General features: G+C 42.6%; 1 protein-coding gene across 2 annotated transcripts in view; it reads right to left on the bottom strand.

Moving 5' to 3' along the window:
- klf8 (Kruppel like factor 8) overlaps positions 1 to 23,967 on the bottom strand; it is a 102,002-nt gene that overhangs the window by 60,147 nt on the left and 17,888 nt on the right. The gene's annotated exons all lie outside the window — the stretch shown is intronic.

Here is a 23,967-nt window from a genome sequence, read left to right as displayed (position 1 = left end):
GCCAGAGGAGTCGCCCCCTGCTGGCTGTTAGAAAGAAGACTTTGTACATCTTTTACGAACAGCTTGTGGTCATATAACTGCTGTCTTTAGCGTTATTTAAAACATCTCTGGTGTAAATCCACGTTAAGAATGTAAAAACAAAACAAGAATGAACCCGTTAAATTCACTCGGACGCACGTTTGGTGCAAATATACATCCCTAGCTAGCTGTAGCTAACATCGTTCAAACAGGCTGCTCAAGTTAACACGATGCTTTACATTCAGTCTGAAAGCATTAAAAAAGTGACCAGATGAATTCATGCATCTTTACGCTCACTGTAATGTTCGTCAGAGATAATGTGAAAAGAGTAAAGACTGTCCTTGGTGTTCAAGTATTTTTGTGCACGTATAGGGCTTTGTACTGAAAAATCTCGTGATTAAAAATGTTATTTTAAATATGTTTTAGACACAGCTCGCTCTGGTGGACAACACGTCTGTGACTTGTTTGTTTTGTGTATAAACAAACAAAACAAATGACGATTGCGGTGCTCGTGAGGCGACCACAACTGCAGCTTCATGGACTGTTGAGCTTCGATGACACGTTATGTTGCGATGCTTTTAAAACAAGTCAACGTGGACGCGATGAGCAGTCTGAAGAGTTGTCAATGATCAAATGAGATGAAAGCAATCATCAGTTGCAGGTCTAAGAATCACCATAAGGCCAAAACTAATACGTTAAGGACAGTGATTTGAGGATCCGTCTCTGGGCTTCAAACAGCCCGATCTGAACGTTTTTTAAAAGTCTATTTTTATCCGCTGAAGGCTGACTGAGCGTGAACTGAACGCTCTGTTTCATCCTCGTACGATCCCACACATTCACACCCGCTCAGAACAACCAGTCTGTTACCGCCGAGCTGAGGAGAGGAGTCGAGCTGGAAGTTACCGAAGGAAGTTTTTTTTGTTTTTTTAATTCTTTGCCCTGGTCTGGGATTCAAACCCTGAAACGGACGGTTAACGGGAGCTGACGCAAAGTACGTTCAGACTGTCCCGAAGCTCGACACAAAGACAGAAAATGTGTTTTTCTGATGCGGTGAAAGAAGGACGGAGGCCCGACAGGAACGATGCTGCACGAACTGATGAGCTCTGTAACATTTCCACTTTGTGCTGAGACATATAAGAGTACACCAAGAAAAATAAAGGCGAGCAGCCGGGTTTATGTGATGATCTTTTCTCTTAGAGCCGCATACAAAGGCTTGTTTTACATTTTAGTGCAGTTTTTACACTCTAAACTAGAAGACATGTGAACGACAACACCTGCATTGTGTGCTTAAACAGAGAAAGTTCACTTCTTGGTTGTGCTGCTTCACCAGAACGTCAGACTGCATCTTCAAGAGAAGCTCTATTCCCGGTGCTAGCAGCCGAAAACGGAGAATTCCTTTCAAAATCTGCATTTCTGTGGCCCACAAAGTTAAAACTTAAAATCGACTTGCTATTGAGAAACATGGATGTGTTTTTGCCAGAAGTTACCGCCGTCGTGTTTGCGGCGTACTTGACCTCACGGCGCTGCAACAACAGAAACTTTCAAGGATTTTTAAAAAACAAAAATCCTTCAAAACTCATTTGCCTTCGCCGCTGAAGCAATTAACTTTGTCTATTTAAATCTAGTAATGAAACAATAACTCATGAATCATTCATTTTCGGGTTCCAGCGTCCCCGATGCGACGGTTCCGCGGCTTCTCTTTTGTTTTGCCATGTTGGAAATGGAACGTCGAGCCAAAACAGGCCATTCTGAGTGAAGGGTTGCCTTGGACTCGAACATCGCTTTTGTTTGAGACAACTCGTGAAGACATTAGCGTTTGGTGGTTCACGGGAACGGCGACGTTCCTGCTTCGTCGTCGTTCTTTCAGGTTGTAAGTTAGACTCAACTTTCTGGCCGTTGCACAAGTGCTAAGACGAAAAATGAAGTTTAGCGTCTCAGCAGAAGTGCAAAAGTAGCAGCAAAGTGTCGAATGTGCATTATGTTAGAGAAAGAACAGCACGAACACGTTAAGAATATGAATATAGTAGCTTTAAATGTCACTATAACGATGGCGGGGGGAGCAAATGTATGAACAGTGAAGCCCTGAACATGTTGGCTTCATGTTCGAGTGAGAATCCCGCACGCTTTTCTGTAAAAGTTTTAACGGCGGTCTTACTAGATTGGACCGAATAGGATTAGACGCTCAACGCATACAGTCGCATTAACAGCAAGATGTTAGCCGCTGTTTTGTGTAGCAGGCGACACAACAACCTAGCAAGCGACGTAGTAAAAGCCTTCAGGGGGGAAAGCAGTTGGATGACGTCTGGAAACTGGTCTGAGATCAGGGAGGACGAGATCCTGAAGCGGTCCGATCTTGCATTCGTCATCGTTGAGGGTACTTGTGAGTAAAACCACGAGTTATAAACGTTAAAAGCCACAACTTACGCTCACTTTAACGGACTAAAACAGCGATGGTACATATCCTATAAACATAGAGGCCTTTCTACTGTATTTTTTTCCGATTCTGATTTAAACAAGGCTCATAAAACCTTCACCGTGTCATCATTTCTATCATTGCGATTCTGCAGAATTCCACGTTATAGCACCAAAAATAGGCACTTTTTTTTTTCTTCTTCTTTAGCTTAATGTGATTGTTTGACACTAGAAATCTAGAGGATGACCATTAAATGCATCATTACACGAGCGCGGCAGGACTCGGTGTGAAATAAAAACACTTGCTTGGTGATTTCATTTTTTTTTACAGTGTGCGAGAGCGAGAGAGGGTGGGACGGAGAGACTATCTGGGTCAGCGCTCCTCTCTGTCACTGCTGCCTCTCTGCAAACCCCCCCGGCCCTGACTGTGTGTGTGTGTTCGTGCATGCAAGTGTGTGTTCGTGCATGCAAGTGTGTGTTCGTGCATGCAAGTGTGTGTGTGTGTGTGTGTGTGTTGGGCGGGAGGTGGGGGATTGCCCCAGTCGGCCTCGCTGCGTTCATGCCCCCACAGGGTCCGCACATGCACGCATACATGGTTCACGCCTGGTTATGTCCACACCCATGAACGCACACGAGGCGATTTTCACGTCCAAAAAGAAAAAAAAGAAAAAAGCCATCGAATGCACACACACACACTTAGTGACACATACATATGAAGATGAAGATCATTCGGTTTTTCTGGTTCTGCAGCAGCTTCGGTTTTGGAGTTTTTCTGTCGTTTGATTGCAACAACTCGGAGGATAAATATGCAAAATAAAGCGAGCGTGTCTTTCCTCCGTCATAATGCCTGCTTGCTCATACCACTGCGGGTTCAGTCTGAGTTCACGGCGCTATCTGACGTCCTCTTGACACGCCGTCAATAGAGTTCAGATATGAGATTTGTCACCGCAAAAGCAGACGAACTTCGCAGTGGGAGGTTATGCGTCTCTATACATTTAACGGCATCTTCTGGATTGTTGCTCACAGATTGACCGGCACTGAAAGGTTTCGCTCCAAACTGTCCTGTGGCTTCATTAACTTTCCGTCTTTTGATGGTGTCGAAGCCTCGGTGGCGATATTCCAAGACAAAGCAACATTAATTCCAGTGAAAGGGCCTGAGGCTATGGCACGTTTGGCTTCGGCGCGTACAAACGGCACAAAATAACATCCTAATTCAGCGCTAAGTGGGTTTTAAAAGGTATCTTGGTTGGCATTTTTTTGCTTTCATCGGAGGGAACTCGAAGTACACCGCGACTGCACCCTCATTTGTTCGTTCCTATCGCACAAAACGGCTCGAGATTCATTCCTTGGCGTTCGCGATGCTCAGTAAATTATCTCCCTTGTTACACGGCGGTTTCTGTGGTAATAATTCAGTAGAGTATAAAGCCTCTTCACGACCGCAAAGCATCACATGACCTGCAAATTTAGCTTGGCCACAGCGTCAAAGAAGCGCTGCGCAGCCCCGAGCCGTGTCTGGTTTCTTGGAAGTCGCCGGTTTTTGCTGAATGTTGGTTTCAAACAGCAGCTAGAAAGAAATCATCGGCTGCCAAATGCAGCAGGTCGTAGCAGGAAACGGTTCCTGAACGCTCGTACGAGTGTTACAAATCAGCCTAATCAACGGTCTGAGCTGGGAAAAAAAACGCAATAATAAACTCATAAATTATACATCACTCGCGTAATTGACTCCCCTGTAATTGCCACGTAGAGCCGCCTGTCCGACTTGTGGGAAGGTTTTACTCGCAAAAAAGTCACCAAGGGGCAAAAGGAAGACTTTTGCACGGCAAAGCTCCCATTTAGGGCCGAACAAATAGTCAAAGTATTACAGAATTATTGCACCATCACCAAGTGCAACATCCAGATTGCATCAGCTGCAGTTTTGTGATAAAACGCGTTACAAATACTGTTATAAATGAAGCCTTGTGATGCTACAGAGATGCAACGATGTGTAAATCGTATTCTCCGTACCTATGGGAACGTTGGGTAGAAATGGCAGGAAAGATCGCAAATTTTAGATTTTGTTTTGTGATGGAAAAGAAATTCAGAAAAATTACAATTTAAGCTAAAACCGCAAAATAATCTGTCCAAAATCATTTTTCATATTGTTCAGTCAAACTTCAAGTCCTGGAAATGAGCAAACCGCAAACATTTACAGTATATATATATATATATATATATATATATAGTACAGCTGTTGCTAACGTCATGTTGTCTGAGCTGCAGGAGCGATTTAACATAAAAGAACTGCTCCTATAAAGACAAGATGCTCCGTGACTAATACGAGGACAACATGAGCAGATAGAGGCTCATTACAGCCTGCAGCAGGTGACGCAGGAGGACCAAGATGCATCAACACCATTAATGTGTCGTCATATAGTTTATTTTACTTATTTCAGGATCGTATTAAAACTCCAAACTCACACAGATTCTGGCTTATTTGAGGTCAAACACCTATTTTCCTCCCGTGTACACGCCCTCCGTACATAAATCTGATGACCACACTTGAAGTTCAGAAACTCTTCACAAAAGATTCTCTTTAGTCAAATATAAAGTATGTCGACACTATTTTACATGTATTTGTAATGATGTTGATGTCATACAATTTAGTTCTTGTGCTTGTTTTGCTAATTACAGGCGTTTACATCGCAGCTGAATTGCAGCTCTCTGGGATCAACGAAGCGGTTTGCATCAGTCTTTTTGATTTAAGAAAACTTCTAATGAAATTATTGTTAATATAAAACCTCGATTTTCCTCTTAAATCAAAGGTATTTTCTGTTACTTAATGACTCTTTACACATAAAACTTTTGTTGTTCGGTAAAGGAAACTTTGTGTGGTGCAAACTTAACTTATTTCATAAAGGAACACAAGTTTTTAAGTTGATTTTATTAGCTTGTTCCAATTAGATTTTCTTGTGTCGCTTTTGTTTTTGTTTTTCCACATGGAGTAACTTTAAAAACTGAATTCATTCAACAAGAAAGCTGTTGGTTAATAGAGGCTACACACCAGTTCTCTTTGCTTTAGTGGAATCTATTTGTAAATGTTGAAAGGTCAAGACAATTTCATGAAGCTGCCGCATCTTTAAAGTCATTTTTAATTAAAAATCTGTGTTTGAATTGCTCACAATGTGAAGCTGGTCACATGTGTGCAACTTAAAACGTTTATCTAAATCAGCAAATTTATATTTTTATCTTCTAATTGTGCATTTTGGTGGGAATACGTCCCTTGAATGACCTTTTGGAGTGTGTTAAAGTAGCTGTTTACGCTGTTTATGCTGTTTGTACGTCATGTAAAAGCCAGATTAGGTGTATTTTAAGTACGTAAGGTTGATCTTCAACTGCTGAGGCCGCGAGAAATGGGAAGAACGGCGCCGACGCTCAGAACAAAGTGAAGTTTCGCAGAGCGGAGAGGCTGGTAGAGGGCAGGGAGGTCAGTTCCCATTGGTTTCCAGTTGAGGATCCAAACATTGCACAACTGCTGTAACTGGAGTCCCTAACACACAAACAAACGCACACACGCCCCTCCTCATATGGCCTCAGCCCTGAGCAGCACCAGGACTCGCTCTCAGGAAAGGAGGCCGCGAAGCAAAACTCAACGTCGGTGTTTCTGAGCTATCCGGGTCAGCAGCTTCTGCCTCCTCCATACATTCACACACCCTCCTCTTCCTCTGTCCGAGCTCAGCCTCCTCTAACCGTGGCTCGTTTTTTATTTCATTCTTCCTCCTTTTCGACCTCCCTCACTTTCTGCTGCCGACTGTGTGCAGAGGAGGGTGGGGCTCGGTTAATAAGTGACAGAGATGAGATGGGCAGCCGGGTGGAGGCCGGCCGGCCGGCCGGGCGCTAAAAGGGCCACGCAAGCAAACAGCAGAACTTCTGAGTCGGGGCAGATATTGAAAGTAAAGTTTTAGAGCCACGGGGGATCACGTCACATAGTCTGAACTGGGAGTGTAGCGCACTGTCTTTGCTCAGATTTTAGACGTCAGCTCTTTACTTTACTTGGCATTCAGAGCAAAAACAGTTCTTTAAGCTACTAAAAATACACAAGAGGCCTGTATTTGTGATATAAGAAAGGCTATAGTTTCATCAAGTGGAGATAATTTGCTATTAAATGGATTTGAGTCACTCAGATATGAAATGTGCGACACGCTAGCAGCTCTGTGAGGCCGCCATGTTCACCATCTTGGTTTATTGTAGTGAAACACGAGAGCGAAGGATGAATGTTTATAATAAACCAAACACAGAGGCTTCATGAGGTTATTGCAGTTCGTCCTGAAAGAATTGTTAAATTTCACTAAAGTACCATCGAAGGTGGTTTGATTGAAATGAGAAGCTGCTGTTTGTGACTCAGTGTTTGTCTGAAGTAGTGAATCTTTTTTTTGTTTTCTTTCATAGCACCATAGTTTCCATAAAGCTCTTTTCTTGTGCAGGTACTTGTGGGCCAAACAGCCTTGAAGCTGTGCTTGATTTTAGTTCTGACTTCTTTCCTTATTGTAGAAACCTTATCACTGAAGAGGCTGTTTCCAAAGGCAGGAACTTGCAGGTGGTTTTCGAGCAGCCCAAACCTTTGCGCATGTTCTTCCTGCAGGAATCGCCCCGGTGGAAACACTTTCAGGGGTAGAAAAATGCCACCTGCTTCAGGATAGATACTTCGGAGCTGCCCTGAAAAGCTTGCATGTGGTTCGTCCAGCAGCAGCCTTCTTCTCTCTAACATCTAGCACCATAAGGGCGAACACAACAAACCCCCCATTGTTCTGTTTCCTACATAGAACCACAGCTACGTCCCAGCGACTGCTATCTGTTGCTGTGTTGGTGCAGTCTTGGTCAAAACCTGGAAAGGCCGATTGCAGAGCTGCTCCTGCAAAACTTTCACAGCACCTCTTTCCTGCCCCGAGTTTGGGCAGCCCGTGGGTGCCATAGGTGGCAGGATTACTGGGCAAAAACACACATAGAAAGGCGTGCATGGAGACGAGTTACATGAAAAATGTTCTGTTATTGTTTGCAAACAGCTGCACGGTTCACAATGCAAACTGGGCGCCGCTCGCACAGCGTAAACACCGAGCGTGCAGCAGATTTTTTTAATAGTTCACGTTGAAATAACAAAAACATAAAACCAGCAGGTTATAGTTTATTAAATGCGAGATATTCTTTGGAACATAGGGAGCTTTATATTTGTTGTTGTAACACACAGCGACTCTACAGCAGGATGGAAACAACCGATACTGGAAATAAGAAGAAGAAATCCCCAGTCAGTGTGAACTTTTTGCGTCGTTGTCTCTAAAGGGCTGGGTGAGGTTGATGGACATTTTAGGGGACGGACTCACTCCGTCAGACATGTTTACCTGAAGCATCACGTGGCTCATGGAGACACAAGTTGTTGACGTACAAGTGCGTGTCTACCGTCTGATTGTTCTCGTCTGTGGCATTGTGTGAATAAACCTGCATGTGACGGCGGCCTTTAATAGTCGAAGGAGTGTCTGCGTCACGCTGTGCGATCGCTGTCCTTTAAAGCTGCACCTGACTAGCGTGCGGATTCACTCGGCGGCTGAGAGTCTGTCACCAGTCGAACAACTTTTTGTGCATCGTTGGCCAAATTAAAAGCTTTTACGAAAACTTTTTTAGTCAGAAAAGACGACCGTTTGCACGTGCATCCATTTGATCAACTTGTATCGTTGAATTTATGTATTTGTAAACCATGACATCTCTAATTTTCCAACCTAAACGCATGCAGACAGTCAGACAAAACTCCTCCTGCAGCACGGTGCTTCTCTCTGCCTCATCCTCAGCCTCGGTTGCTTCTCTGTTGTTGTGGAGGCTGTAACAAACAGTGCCATCTCTGTCTTCTATTGTCCCGCAAGAACGAGCGAGTTCAAACGCCACAGCGCACAGTAAGGAGAAGTAAAAGGAGGGAAACTTTACCCTCATCCTCTCTCTCTCTCTCTCACACAGATGTGACCTTATATGTCTGTCCTCTTCTTCTTCCTCCTTTGTAACTAAAACCACTCAGTGTGTCTCCTCTTCAACCCTCCCACGCTCCTCTCGCCAGCCCCCACCCAGTTTAATGCGCTAGTAAATCAAGACATTAATTTGCAACGCGTTCGCGGGGATCGCACACGTCCAACATGTGTCCAACACAGGAGTGAGAGGAGGTGATCTCATGATGCTGCAACATTACATCATCGCGTGTTGACACGGAGCGGCAGCGTCGACTTCGCTCTCTGTGCCGGAGAAGACAAAGTTAACTCCTCGGCCACTCCCTGACAGTTTCGCTCCCTCCACCCCTCCTTCGGCTGAGGACAAACCGACACCTCTTAAAGGGCCACGGCTCCTCAGGAAGGCCTCCCCCTGGAGCTGCACTGCACAAACTTGGAGCTGCTCGTTTAGAAAAACAAGATATCTGCATGAAAATTTGCACCGCGAACACAGTTTTAGCTGCTACGAGACTCTCAAACTTCACTATACATTTGAACATTCTACTTCTTAGAGATGTTTTGGAAGACTTTATGTCCTATTGAAGGAACATAACGCTGCAATACGACCCACTGTTTTTACTAGAAGTCACTAATCTGCGTCAATCAACCATTTTGTGACAATGAAACACAAATAATTGCACCGATATTCACAACAATTAGCCGCGTTATTCATTAGAAGCCATTTTTACATGTAAAAATTTAGAAAATAATCAGCAGAATTTAACTTTTGTCTTTCTTTTTTAATGATTTATGGCATTATAACTGTTTTTTGAGTTCTCTCTACTTCTAAATCTTTATACTGCAGTGGAAAATGAACCCACGGTGACCCTCTCTTGAATGTAAGTATTGTTATTTTTAATCGCCAGCTTGCTCTGAATCGTATCACAGCGGCTTCCTGGTTAAAGGTGGGGCTGCAACCAGGGTTGTACTTGCATGCAGGGTGTTTTTTTGTGCACCCCAAAGAGGTTTTAATGAGCACCAAAGTAAAACTACCAGCAATAAAATGACAAGAACAGAGAATTTTAAAATAAAACTAGAATTTTCAGCCTGTTTTGTTAATTGGGGGTTTATTTACTCGAGAGTAGTAGATGTTTTTGTTCATTAAAGGGTCAGAAATAGCAAAAGAAATGCATACATTTCAGTTAAACAAGGTACCACAGACTCATTGTATTTGGAACGATCACGGTAAATGTCAAAAAGTCGATTTTATGCCAAGAAAAGCTTCAACTCATGATAGTTTTCATAAATTCATGCAATAATAGCCAAAAAAATATGTTAAAAACACTGGAAACGTCCAAAGGTGGCATCTTCAAATGATTTCCGACACAAAGATGTTCAAAAACGCAGCATCTTCAGCAGGATGTTCGACTCCTTTGCTTTGAAAAATAGCATAAACGCCTGATTGACCCAAACTTTCTGAGTCGTAGTTCTTCACTATTTAATCAAACTCACTTTTTTTTTTCAGATTTCATGTTCCGGCAACACATTGCAAACCGCTGAATTCTCGTTGGCGCGACGGCCGCCGATGAGTCAGACCGCGGAGGCAGCGAGTGTCGCAGCGGCGGCGGCAGAACTGGAAGTTCTTTAAAGTGAAGTTCAGAGGAGGGTTTTATTAGGACTTCAGAGAAATGGTTTACTGAGTCGGTTACGGTCATTGCCAAAGGGCCACTGTGGCATCCTGACTGTAACTGTTTCAACATGAGACCCAACCGACCCCTCTGCAAACCTTTATTTGCATTACCGCCCGCCTTAGGAAGGAAATGTGACACAGTCACGGCAGCACGACCGCATGTTTACGCACAAGTCTGGACGGTTCAGAACAAGGAAACTGCATTTAGGTGTCAGCTTACAATTAGTAAAAGTAGAAGTGGAAATAGCGAACACTGTAACAGACCATCACATATGAAGGTGCATTTTACTGACTGATGGATCGTCTGTTTCATCATTTACACTGATGTTAGCATTGCACACCGACCACAACAAACAGCCGCGCTTCTCATTTAACGCATTTTTTCAAGTGTTTAAAGTGAATGTAACCGTTTGAACCATAAAAACCCGCCAGTGAGTTTATTATCCTTTAAAAAAAAATCTGCAAAATCACACAATTTATCAGAGCAGGAAACTGTAAAAGCAGAAAGAATTAACTGTCCCTAAACTACTCACGCTGCTCCATCAGAGAACAAAAAATTTAAGCTTAAAATCAGGATTTTTCATTAAATCGCTTTTTTTCTTCATGTCACGTTTAAAAATTCATCAAAAATAAACCGTCTGGCGTAAACAAAGTTTGTAAAAAACTACAAATTCTGGGAAAATCAGTAAAACAGTGAAGCTATTAGTGATTCTACTGCGACCAACAGCCAGGTAGCAAAAATTCAGGGACTTTTCAGCTGAACTGCAGGCTGAGCTTTCACGGAACAGATTAAAAATGTTTGCAGTAAAATATCTACAGTATGTAGAGTCACCATTTTTCAACAATAAATAACTGATCAAAGGGCTTCCACTTCGTATAACTGTGCACAAAAGACATGTTCGAGTTCTCTCTGGTGCTAGTTTTGGTTCCACTGCAGTGAAAAATGAGCCCACAGTGACTAAAAAAGACCAGAAATCGTTTGGAGTTAAACATAAAGAGAGCCATCTTTCACTTGAACTAAAATAATAAAAAACCTTCAGCACTGCTGCTGCAAACACTGAGTCTGAGCTTCAATCTGAACCACCAGCGTCACTAATTTCCAGAAATCCAAGGATTACAATGACACCAGTCAGTCAGTCAGCCTGTTTCTGTCCGTCTCCCGCAAAACACACACAAACGGCCGTCTTATCTAACCGAGCGCTCGGATCGAAGTGCAGCGAAAGTCAAAACAACAGCTGACGACTGCTGTCAGGCCACGACAACAACAGGAGGCACGAGTCAACAGAGAGGTGTGTAACGGCTGCCGGGGGAAAAGGTCGCTGCTGCCGCGTGGTGTCGGACATCTTCCTCAGGACGCCAAGGGCAGGGGGGGCAAAAAAAAAAAAAGAGAAGGAGCAAAGTTAGGACGACGAAAGCCGATCCACGTGACGAAATTATGTAATTAACCCGAGACGGCGAGAGTCTGTTTGCAGACGTGTACCAGGAATACAAACGCCGTTCAAAACAAATGTTTGCGGAGGTGCTTTGATTTGTTCGTCCAAAAACGGCACCAGTGACGAGTCTAAAAATTCAGCTGTTTTGGGACGGGAGCAAACTCCAGCGTCTACAGTCAGATGTAGTCACACCCTTCTATTAAAGAGAAGGCAAAATTCACAACAGTCCCTCAAATAACTAGAAACTGAAAAAAGTGGTAATAAATAAAAATTTTAAAAATTACAATGAGTGAAATAAGATGTTGCTTTTGAACTGTGGTTGGAAAGAATGTTTAAAAAAAAAAAAAACAGTCCCGGACAAATTAGAGCACTTTGCTGATGAGCCGGTTGCCAGAATTAAAAATACCTGTCAGCAGGTGCACAAGTCTGACTGAGAGTTACAGAAAACACCTGATGGCAGTGATTGGCTCAAAGGGGTGTTCAACTAAATATTAGTTTACAGGTCCTATCATGCCTGTTTGCTTGTTTGCTTGTTTTTTTTATTAATATTTCTGTTGAACCATAATTCAAAAGCAACGTAATGATTTTCACAACATTTTTATTTATTTTTACTTTTGTCAATTTCAACTTATTTGACAATCCACGAGAACATTGGTACCTACAACTAATTTCTGGTGTCACCACATCTGGATCAGAAATGTGTTATAAGAGGAGCAAACTGGAAATAGAAAACTCCTGCACAATAACTACAGTAGACTAAGTTTTACACAAAAATGAGAATTTGAAATTTAGTTCAAGATTGAGGGTACGTATAAAATCGTGAAGAGAAACCCTCACGGAGTGTTAAAACCCAACATTCACACTTTCCACTGTTTTCATTCTTCAGCGCACAGTTTTAGCTTTTAGCTGAATTTGATGACTGTTTTTTTCCTTCTTTAATGGGAGGCTATGAATACATCTGAGGGCGACTGTACTTGGAAGTTGCTGCTACATAGGGCGGGGTGATATGGCCCAAAATATTTATCACAGTATAAATGAGAAAATTTGCGATAACGATACGGTTGATGCTAGACAAAATACTTGCACAGCTTTATTGGTGCAAATGAAAAAAAGAACAATATTCGGATCTCAAAATTGCTATGCGGACGCCACCACAACCACCGAATATCCGATATGCGGGTCCAGCCCTACTGTGTCGGTCGATGCCTTCGCCCTCCTCCTTGGTGGCCGCCATGCTTCTCGCTCCATGTGCATTAGCCCGGACGAAAACAACGGCACTCAAATTTTATTGCGATATTTCAATTTCATATCATCCCCCTGACATTACACCAGTATGATACAGCCCAGCCCTGCTGCTACATTCATCCATGAGTGTCCAGCGTGGTCAACGTGAGGCTAACCGAAGTCCTGAACAACACCATAAACGCAGCGTGTTATGTTATAATTCTGTATATTCTCATCAACCTAAACCTCTGCAACCAAATGGACGTCCCGGTACAACCAAGAAGGCAACAACAGGCTCGGAGAAGTTGGTGGACAATTAGTTGGGACTCCAAAGCTTCTTAGAGATTCAGCCCAAACTAGCATCCAGCATCCAGCATGACTCTGATCTTCCACCTGCTGTCTGGGGCATTTACAGGTGGCCTTTTTCTACTCAGTGGTCCAAGCATTGTCCGTCTGCTGGTCACACCGTCTAATCGTTGTCCTTTTAAAGCCAAACCCAGTGGTCTGTATTTTGTCTAAGTCTTAAAACCGTTTGCTTTGCTCAGAGAATACTGCAGCATGAATGACGTCCAGTTCACAGACAGCATTTAAAGTCGTAAGAAAGAAAGAAAATAAGCACCGACCGCGTCAAGGACGTGCAAGTTTCATTTGGCTGCACGTTCAGAAAAGAAAACAGAATTTTCCATCAGGTGAGAAGCACTCACCAACAATACCGTCGCTTCTTTCATTCACGCTGCCACAAATAAAAACAGACCAAGGAACGCCGGGATTATTCACTCAGCTCGTACACGCCAGCAGTTTTTTGTTAATTTTCTTTTTTTTCCCCTCTTTCATCACTTCAATGCTTTTAGCACTTTGCTGGTTTTTTTTGTGCTTTATAGCAACAGCAGATGGACTCGCTTCATTGTCTGCTTGAGTGTTTTTTTTTTTTTCTCTCGTTGGCACCGTCTGGATTTAGGCGTAGTCGCGTCTCCTGGTTGCATATTTAAGTAAAGAAGATATCCACAGTGACATATATGTCCAAACATTTTAAATATATACTGTGGAACTGTATTGTCAGAGATCCTTTACTCCATTAATTTACACATTTTTCGAATGTTTTTCAATTTAGCAAAGTTAGAAAAACTCTTAATTGCATCTAAATGTAATTGTCAGTAACAATATTTCAAATAATTCTGCCAAAACAAAATTATCATTCCGATCAAGCCACATTGGATCCATTTCTTTTTAATCAAGCATCTTGTGCCAACTTTTAAGGAACAACATGTACTGACTGATTGACCAGTATGACATTTCGATGTAATAATACATCACGTTTCCGTTAACAAAGCGCTCCTCCTAAGCGTCGGGTGTTTCGGCATCCGTCACTCAGCAGCGTCGCCACGATCAAACGCCTCCGACAGCGTTTGTATTCGTCGGAGGCGACACCCGTCGAGTGACTTCTTTGATGTTCTCTGCCGAGGAGCTCTCTGATTCCGACGAACACGAGGCCGGACTCACCGAGGAATCCTGCGACGCCGGTTCGCTGTCAGCCGCGCGTTCGCCATAAAACAACACGGACGCTTCACAGGAAAAACCAAAACGCCGAAGCACCGTCGGGTCGCTTCAGGCCGCGTGGTTGCTTTTAATAATCCTGCATCTTCTCTGCAATTTACTTTTTCATTAACCCTTATTGTAAAGCATTATTTATTATTATTATTTTTTAACTTATGATTACTTAAAAATAAAGATATGTCTAATCTATGTTTGATTTATTAACTACACCAACACATTTATAGTTAAAGCTTAACTAATACAAGTTTGTACCCCGAAAAACAAACTCACACTCGAAAAAAATGACTCTTTCGCTCATCAAGAAATCTTCATGACAAATTCTAATAATAAGATAATGTTCAACCAACAAACTGTCATTAGCTTAGCTTAGCTTTAGTTACCACATATTTAATAACTGGTAGCATAAACCTACATTTTTAAGTTGATTATTCATAAAACATTAAGTTGTTCCAACTAGTTTATTTAAAAGGATTTTTTGTTCGCATCTACCATAATTATGAACACAAGTTTTAACGTTGACAAACTCACTCCAGTTCGATTTTTTTTCAGTAGTTTTTGGGCTTTTTCGCATTTTTGTTTTTTGAGGGTCTTTTGAAGCGTAATTCTGTATTTCAACACACAATGTTTAAATATTAAAAGCAAAAGCAAATTTAAAAAAAAAAATATACAGAGAAAGTCCTCTCTAGTTGTGTAGATTTGTCAAATTAAACTTCATCGTTCTTAGCTCCACTAGTTTGCTAAACTAAACGGTAAAATGGCCAAAATTCGCGGCTAAAAATGAGTCCGCTGTTGGAAAATATCCCCAAATTCACTGCTTTTGTGGAGTTTATGTTGAGTTAAAAGGACTCTTTAAGGAATCTTTAAGTTATCAAACTGTTTTTATTGAGTTACTGCAACTTGAATATATTTTTTAAACTCAACTACTGCTGGAATATGAGTTTAAATTACACAGAATATTGAGTTGAAGCAGCAACATCATGTCAGACCGACCCATCAAAATAAAGGTTGCACTTCTGCATTTACTGGGGCGGTGGGAACAGGTCCCTGTGGTCACCTTTAAGGCTGAAGGACACTGTAGACGTTTGACTTTGCTGACCAGCTACTCTTCAGTTTGCCTCCTGTTTGATGGTGACCTGGTGGGTTTATTGGAGCTTTTTCTCTAAAACAAAAAAACTAGCTGCTGCTGCTGATGACAGCGGAAAAGTGGGCAGTAAAACCAAACGAAGGAGCTAAAGAAGCCGAAAGTCTCCTGGATAGATAAATAGAGATTATCACTGCCTGTTCTTTGTGTCTCTACCCTCAGCTTTGTGCTCCCACGTCATCACACTGATGTTTTCTTGCTGTTTAGGCGGCTCAGATGATTTGGTCGACTCATGTCGCCCCCGATCGGCTCTTTCATGGCCGACAGATGCTGCAAACTGGCGTCCGGCCAAATACGACCCGTCGGACCCGATCGCAAATCAGTAACCTGACGTTATCCGAAGCCTTTACCTTCACAATGTCCCGTCTGCACCTTAGCCAGAGCCGGTGACACATATTTGTCTTGTGGCTTTCTCGTGAAATGTTTGTGGGATAAACAAGCAAACAAACACACTGAGGAGGAGACGAACTGGGTGTGTCTCCATCTGGCTGGTGGGGAGAGCTAATGAGCGAGAGACATAGAGGCTGAGCTGGAGCTGAAGAGAGAGAGAGGGAGATAGAAGCTGTCTGGCTGTTATCACACCACACCCTGTTGACGCAAAGTGGGCCGCCGGTTCCCTCCACGCCCTCTTATCCACACACACACTAAGTTAGTGTACTCTGCACAAAGCTGAGCACACAAACCTCAGAGCTGCGGTCAGGTCACTTCTCTAAAGCTCGCGCTGAATTCAAAGCGTTACAAGCCAGAACTAACCTCAAACACAAGCGGCGGCGCGCGGACGCACGTGCACACGTCAACGCGATCGCACCGGTTTAATCTGCAGAAACAAACACTCAGAACGCACGACTCCCGTCTGTCGAAGCGAAAGTCGATCCGTCTCCCTGGACAGACAGCCCTTGGTTTGGTTCCAGCTGACGGGTTCAAACCGCCACGACTCGCTGCAGGTGTAGCACCAGAGAACCCAAACTACGACGGATCCAGATTATGTTCTGATAGATCTGAGCAGGAGCAGGTTCATCGGTGCGTACCTGATTGGAAGCGTGAGGATTTTGAAAAACACAAATTTTGCCATGATTAACCCCGATCAGGACCTTCATGTCTCCATACGCAGGAGGTCTGTCAGGGTTTGTTGGACCCCAAGAAAGAATACGTGCAAAACATTTGTTAGTATTCATTAAACTGTGTTAAATAAATTCACTGATGAGTAGTTTTGCTTCCAAATGCATCAAAAATGTCCCTCTTTTCATATTTAAAAAGAAAAACAATACCTGTCACCTGAACCAAATGGCTTTAAAAGACCTCGAAAGTCCTGAACAGGGTTAAGTCGGTGTTTTAAAACAGAAAATAAGCAGAAATGCTCAGGAGTACAACTTCAAGAGGAGCTGAACAATTTATCGATTTCAATTCATAATCTGAAACAATGACGATCACATTTGAACTGACTGTGGGATCAGCGAGTCCTGCATCTCTATGAAAACACCCCAGAGATCATTCACACACGTCCTGTTGTGCAGTACGACACAGTTATAACGCCGTAAACCACTGAAAAGGAAAATGTGAAGGTCGAATTTTCATGATTATTTATTTGCAAAAAAAACTGTACAAACCTTGAATCGCTTTGTTTTTTGGTTTTGGTAAAATTTAAGAAAATCAACCTGTGATTAGACGACTCCACACACGACAACCACTTCACTTACATTTTTTATTTCCTTGCATACTTGCCTGTCTGTCCATCTGCTCTGTGTGCAGATACACAACCTGCAGTTCAGCCAGAAACATCCTGAATCATTGCCACGTGACTGTCCGCTGCTGCTTAATCACTAACAGCTTCCTGGTTGTGATGTGGAACTCAGAATTTTTAAACAGACAAAAGAAATCCTTCTGATTGTACAGTTTCTGGTAAATGGTGTCATTTGTGGACAGAACCTTTGGAACCAGCGCTCAGAGGGTTAAAGTGACTGTGGTGTTTTGCTAACTCATGGCGTCCTCCTCGTGCGGCGGTCGATGGTATCTGACGTCGCGTTGCTCCATCGCACGTTCTATTACGATGAAGTTAGGAAAGAACTGACTTTAAAATATCATGTCGCAAATGAATCTGTCATTTCCCCTAATTGCACTCGAAGAAACGCACGCGAGCCTTCGAAACGGATCTGCTGATTAGAATCAGCTCTTGTGTGTGACGGTTACAGGAAGGCTCTCGCTGGTTAAAAGGTCAGTTTCGCACGGCGTGAACAAAAACAGAACGAGAGGCTATTTTCAAGCCCAGCAGACACCTAACGCGTATCACCGAAACGGCTCTTTTGTTCTATTCTAACCCGCGTTCGAGGTCAGAGTCTAAACGTGCGACGGGGGTTTTTAAACGAGGAGGAAAACCTCATCAGCGTGGTTCAGTTTCAGTTCTGGAGCGAACAGAGAGGAAAAGCTTTCAGGTCGGCGACATACGGCCAAACGAGGAGATGTCGATATGTGACGGAGACCCGGGCGAGCGTTTGGTTCGGCGTTAACGTCACGCTCAGGTGGGCGGACGTATCGTCACGGAGTGGATGTCAAGGCGACGGCCGCACGAGGCTCAGCATGTACAAGGCTGTGATGACGGCGAGCAGCCCTGGATGAGAGAAAGAAGTAATTTTCACCAAGGCCTCTCTCTGTTCTGGTCCACGCAGTGGTGAAAATGAACACTTCATGAAAGTCATAAAAGCAGAGCCGGCGCACCTCGACACCTCACGCCTGCACACATCGCTTGTTCTCCGGCACCCCGAGTCGTCGCTTTAGCTCGAATCGTCTACTGTATGTGAGCCTTTGTTTAAACAATATAAACAGATAAAATACATACAAGAGCCCTGAGTGCGGTTGTGAAGCCTAGAATTAAAGATTAAAGCCTGTATTGTTTAAAAAAAATATATAAAATGCTGAAATATCGACCTTAAAACAAATGCTGCTGTCGTGTGTTTACATGAACGCTGCAGAGGAAGACGGAGGATTCTCATCCAGTCTGGTGGACAAAACTCAGACTGTAAGAAAATACTGCAGAAATACAGACAAACACTAACAGCTACGTATTGTTGCTGCAAAATATGCTTGATATATTTTATATATATATATATATTTTGTGCCAATAAACAAGAATGAGCGCTGAATGATTTTTTACAGAGTACCATTTAGACTCATGACTTGATTTCGGCAGTTTTCGTATTAAAAAGTGAAATAAAATGAAATAAAATATCATGATATATTTAAGTTTTATGCATTTATTTATGTATTTTAAAGTCAAGATGTTATTTAATGCTTTTTTTTCTCACTGTGATTTTGCTAAATATTATCTGTAATTTAACAAAATAGGGAAACCTGTAAAATAACATACACCTATAAATAATATGCATAATTCTTCTTTAAAATAGCAGCAAATAGCTAAAATAAATGCATTTGTTACTGACACAAATACAGAAAAAGAGCAGAATTTTACAGACTTTTTTTTTTTAATTAGTATTTTTTACATTTAACACATAAAGGAAAACCTTATTTGCGATTTTACTAAATATAATCTGTAGTTTAACAAAACAGGGAAAATCAGTAATAAGAAAAAAATCCCTAACATACATATGTTTTTTACAGTAATAACAGCAAATGTCTGTGAAATAATGTTTGTTGATTTAAATACCAAAAAAAAAAAAAAAGAGCGTAATTGTATATTGAAAGGTTGTAAGAGCATGAATTCTAAAAGTACAGATTTTTTTTTCATGTTTATTTTTTATTTATAGTTTTGGCTATTTTTATTTTTTTAAAATTTTAAATAAATAATACAAAATTATGATTTATAAGTAATGAAGGAAAAGTCTGTACAATACCAATTTCTTTGTTTTTAATAGTCCTTAATATAAATTTTTTTTTAAAAAATCTGTAAATAATGTTTATCTAAAAGTCTGTAAATACGTGTGTATATAATAACAGTTAAATAAAATTATTCATTTCTATTATTCAGTCAGTTTTTGGTATCAATGTTATTGACAGTTCTGGCTGTTTTTTTCTGTGTTTATATTTAAACATTTTTCTGTAATTTTATTAAATATTATATGTAATTTAACAAAACAGGGACATTTTGAAGAATAAAATTGCTGAAAAAAATAATTACAGCTAAACAAAGCCATTTAAACGTGAGCCGACCGGCGCCGCAGTCACGTGACGCCGATCAGGTGACCTCGGCCACCTTTGGCCTTGTTTCTGCCTCCGGCTCCGTCTCGTGTTGCGTCGCTGGTGTGAAAGTAAACACTTGGACAACATCCGAGATGCGACATCGATATCATTTTCCCGCGCGTCGTCCCTCTTCATCGCTGTTCTCCACGGACACACCCACCCCCTCTTCCCCCTCTTCCTCCTCCTCATCCTCCTCTTCCTCCCCCGTCACCCCTCCCACGTCCGACCCCCGCCCTCCCCCCCTTTTTTCCTTTTCATTGTGGCCGCCTTGGCAGCGCGGCCGCGGTTGCCATGGAGACGGGATTCTTTCCCCCCGTTAATGACTGTGCCGCGGTTGGTAGGGGGTCACTGTGCACCGCCGCCGCCACCACAACACCGCGTCAGGGCCTAATCCGAGGTGACACGGCCAATATCCGCACACACAAGGAAGAAAACGCACACATGCACACACGCAACGACGACAACAACAACAAAAAAAAGCAGCGTGTCAACACAGGCCTGCACGCTGGCATGCGGCAAACAAGACCCCACTGATTAGAAAACACACACACACACACACACACACACACCGGGCTGCACTCGACCCTCCCAGAGTGAACACACACTTCCTCTGAACGCCAACAAAGCTTCTCCTCCGTTTCTGTTTTTTTTTTTTTTTTTATCTGATAACGAGACTTCTCGATTCTGAGCTCCGGAGACGTCCGCCTCACTTTTCTGACTCAATCTAATCCGATTTGAACTTTTTCGAGGGCGTGGTCCTGAATGTCAAAGCCCAGAGTGTGTCAGCGTGACTGAAAGGTGGCGTTATTGGTCGACAGGTTGAATCACTGACGGTGTTGAGATGCTGGAGGTGTGTGGGTTTAACCAGGCCACCAGGACAACACCTGCTCACGCTGCCGTATCAAAGATCTCTTGTGTCGTGGACGTAATAATTGTGCTCGTGGGAAACAGGGATGTCGCTGTAATGGAAAATCCAGAGCGGGAGGAGGTCGGGGTGGATGTATGGGTCAACAAAACACTTTGACACAGTTCGTTTTGGACTCTTGAGCCTCAGAGAAATATTGTAACGACAGTTTTGAGATGTCTAGATGGTTCGTAAGTTTTCTATCCTTCATGTTTTTGTTGTCTGACATGTAACCATGTGTGTATCAAACAGCTCAGAGGTGGATTACGGTGCTTATCAGGGCACGGTGAAAAGTAATATTGACCCTTACGGACTTGGCAGAAGTGGACCACAAACTATAAAACTCCTGTCTTGATGTGAACACCTCCTTCACCGGTGATGCTTTGAACTCAGCCGGCATTGATGATGTGCCGTCACTGTGCTTTTTCTCTCCTTGATGTTGCAGTTAGACATCGTGCTGTCGTCAACAAAAAAAACGCCAAAACTCTAAATACATCCACATCAAAAAAATCTGTTGGATTAAAAATGGTAAAAAAGAAAGAAAGAAAGAAAGAGTTAAACTCTATCTATCTATCTATCTATCTATCTATCTATCTATCTATCTATCTATCTATCTATCTATCTATCTATCTGTGGGGTTAACGGGAACCATGACAAAGTCTTCAGTGATGCTTCATGACTTTTATATGATGCTGCATTTATTAAGAATATTTTTAAATCTACGACACCTGTGAGACAGCAAATGTAAACAAAGGATCGGGCTTATGTCCATTCTGATGTCTTGACCAACATCCTTATTGTTTATTAATGTACACAACAACGCTGCTCCCCAAACCAAGATGTTCCCTAAAATCTACCCAAGCTGAGCCTGAACGTAGCATCGTCACATCCTGTTCAGACTAATTACATTGACCTGCCAGTAGGGGGCATCCGATTAGAAAAAAAAGCTTCAAGGGGAGGTTCTGGAGCATTTTGCCACCTAAACCCATGGACTTGAATAAAAATACTCGTGGCTGTTGGTGAGGAGTCGGGATCGATCGATTATTGGATCTGATATCCATATTTATTGGAGGGGTTTCCTTTAAATCAGAAATGTGTAAAATCTGTGTGTTGTTCTGTGTTTTGTTACCAAGATTTGCTCTGAATGCAAATGTCTAAAGCACCAGCCTGGTTGATTATTAACAATCAGCATCGTATCGGCCCTGAACGACGGCGAACACATGGGCTGCCCCCCGAGGCAGGAATGTTTAAGAGCATACCATGAATTCCAAAAGGCTTATCAGACACCGCGGACCATCGCAGCCCATTTATACGTATTTAAACACCGATGCATGAGAAAGTATCAGCGGTGCATGAATTCAGCCCCTATTCTTAAATTCTGCTCTCCACAGTCATGTCCAAACACAATCCCAGTTCCACAGAATGATGCCGGCGACACTTCCTCTGATATAATCTGCAGACTGCAGGATGTGCCTGTTTTTTTTATTTTTTTTTTTATTATACACACAATTACCTGCTGGAGTTCTGTGGAAGCGCAGTACGCTGGTAGGAAACTTAGCTGGCGTGCTTTCAATCTGCCAAAGTGGCATTCACGCTCAAAACACATTCCTGCTCTGAATGATTTACAAAGCCTGTCCTGTGAGCATGTCCACCAGCGGGTTTGAAGTTTCTCCTCCTGTCGCAGTTCAATAGGCAGACTTAGAGCCGACGCTGGAGCTGCTTCCAAGCTTCCAACAAAGGCTGCAAATAACTTTAGAGGAGAAAAAAAAGGGGAAAATATTCTTTAAAACAGCCAGAACATTTGAGCCAGTCGTCGTGCTGCAGAAGGACTTCACAGAAACACAGGGTCAGGGCTCAGAACAGGGCTGGTCGCTCACGTAGGCTGTATCAGCAAAGACGCTCATCGTCAACACATGACTGAAGTCTGGATTTCCGTCATGCCGGCTGTGAACGGGGCAGCGAGTGAAGGAGGATTCATGCCGCCGCAGAGACTAACGGCAGAAAAAGAAAAAACAGACAGAAAGAGACGAGTCGAACCGCAGAGTCCTGACAAAGCTGAGCTTTCTGAAGCAGCAGCTCACATGACAAACTCCCAGAAGCTTTATGACCTTCAGATAAACTTAAACTGTGCTGCTGCTGCTGCTGCTGCTGCTATTAGAGCTCGTATTGTCTGCTGCTGGGCGTCAGCTTCCACGAGCCGAGCATGAAGAGCCGCATTAAGGGCGCTGACACAGGCCGTCACCCTGCAAACTGACCAGCTAACAGAGTGATGAACCAGGAGGACCCACGGCTGTTCAGGGCCGACGCCGATCCTTATCGTGAGCTATCAAGGTCACCGAGAGCCGAGAGCCGACAAGATCGGCAGTGAAAATTAAAACCTTGGTGTCGAAATCCAGAAAAAAACAGAAGCTCCAACAAAAAAACAGACAACTCTACAGCATTTATCCTCATTTATCCTCATCTTTATAAACAGAGTGACTACAGGTGTAAAACAGTGTCTGAATAGGAGCCAAAGTCGTGCATTTTCAAACAAATTTAGTTGAAATAAGTCAAAAAATACTGATTCCTACGATTCCTAGCCAGCAATGGTGCAAGAAAAATGAACCATTTTCAGTTTCTCACGCGCTGCTGTTTCAGTTTAACCCCATAAACCCCCAAAACCTGCTGCTAGCTTTAAACGGCATATTGTGTTTTCAAAAACCTCTAAATGACGGCATTTATCAGATTTATCATTAGAATCTCCAGGTTTTCCTTGAACTAATCCTGTGCGACGTGCGGTTTTGTCGCCAAACTCGAGCTCAAACTTGTGACGTTTCATCAAAATCCCTTCACTCCACATGCATCCTTTAAAAATCGCCAACGCTTCCCGTCTGCACCAACCAGATACTGTAATAGAACATTCTCAACTGCGAGAGAGAAGAAATGCTGAATATTGGATGTGATGAGCTGATAATCTGTGAATCCAGTGATGTGTTCAGGAACTGGTCGCCATTTATCTGTTCATTTAGACGGACAAACGTCTTTTTATCTCATCATTAGTTGATATTTCTGTTTTAATTCTTGAAACTTCCCAAATCTACCGACAGGAATGAAAGGCGTGTTAGCTTATAGAAATCTGTAAATTCACAGCATTTATCGGAGTCAGAAACTGCAAAACACAAAGAATCGCTGGATTTTCCTTGAACTAATCGTGTACGACGTGCAGCTCTTTTGGAAAACTCGACCACATCAGAGTTTAAAATTGTGATATTTCAATAAAATGTTTTTGTCCGAAGTGTCGCATTTAAAAATTTGCCCAAAAAAAGTGTCCCTGTCTGCACCCACCAAGTTCTGTAATAAACAGAAAACACAGCAGAAGGAGTTTAATGAGCCGATAATCGATGAATTCCGACTAGCAGCTAATGAGCTACTGAACAACCTCATTCATGGAGGTACTGAACCTCTATAGACCTGAGCTC

This window comes from Stegastes partitus, unplaced genomic scaffold (genome assembly GCF_000690725.1).
Source record: "Stegastes partitus isolate 25-593 unplaced genomic scaffold, Stegastes_partitus-1.0.2 Scaffold144, whole genome shotgun sequence".
Taxonomy (NCBI): Eukaryota; Metazoa; Chordata; class Actinopteri; family Pomacentridae; genus Stegastes; species Stegastes partitus.
This window is presented reverse-complemented; position numbering and strand designations above follow the sequence as displayed.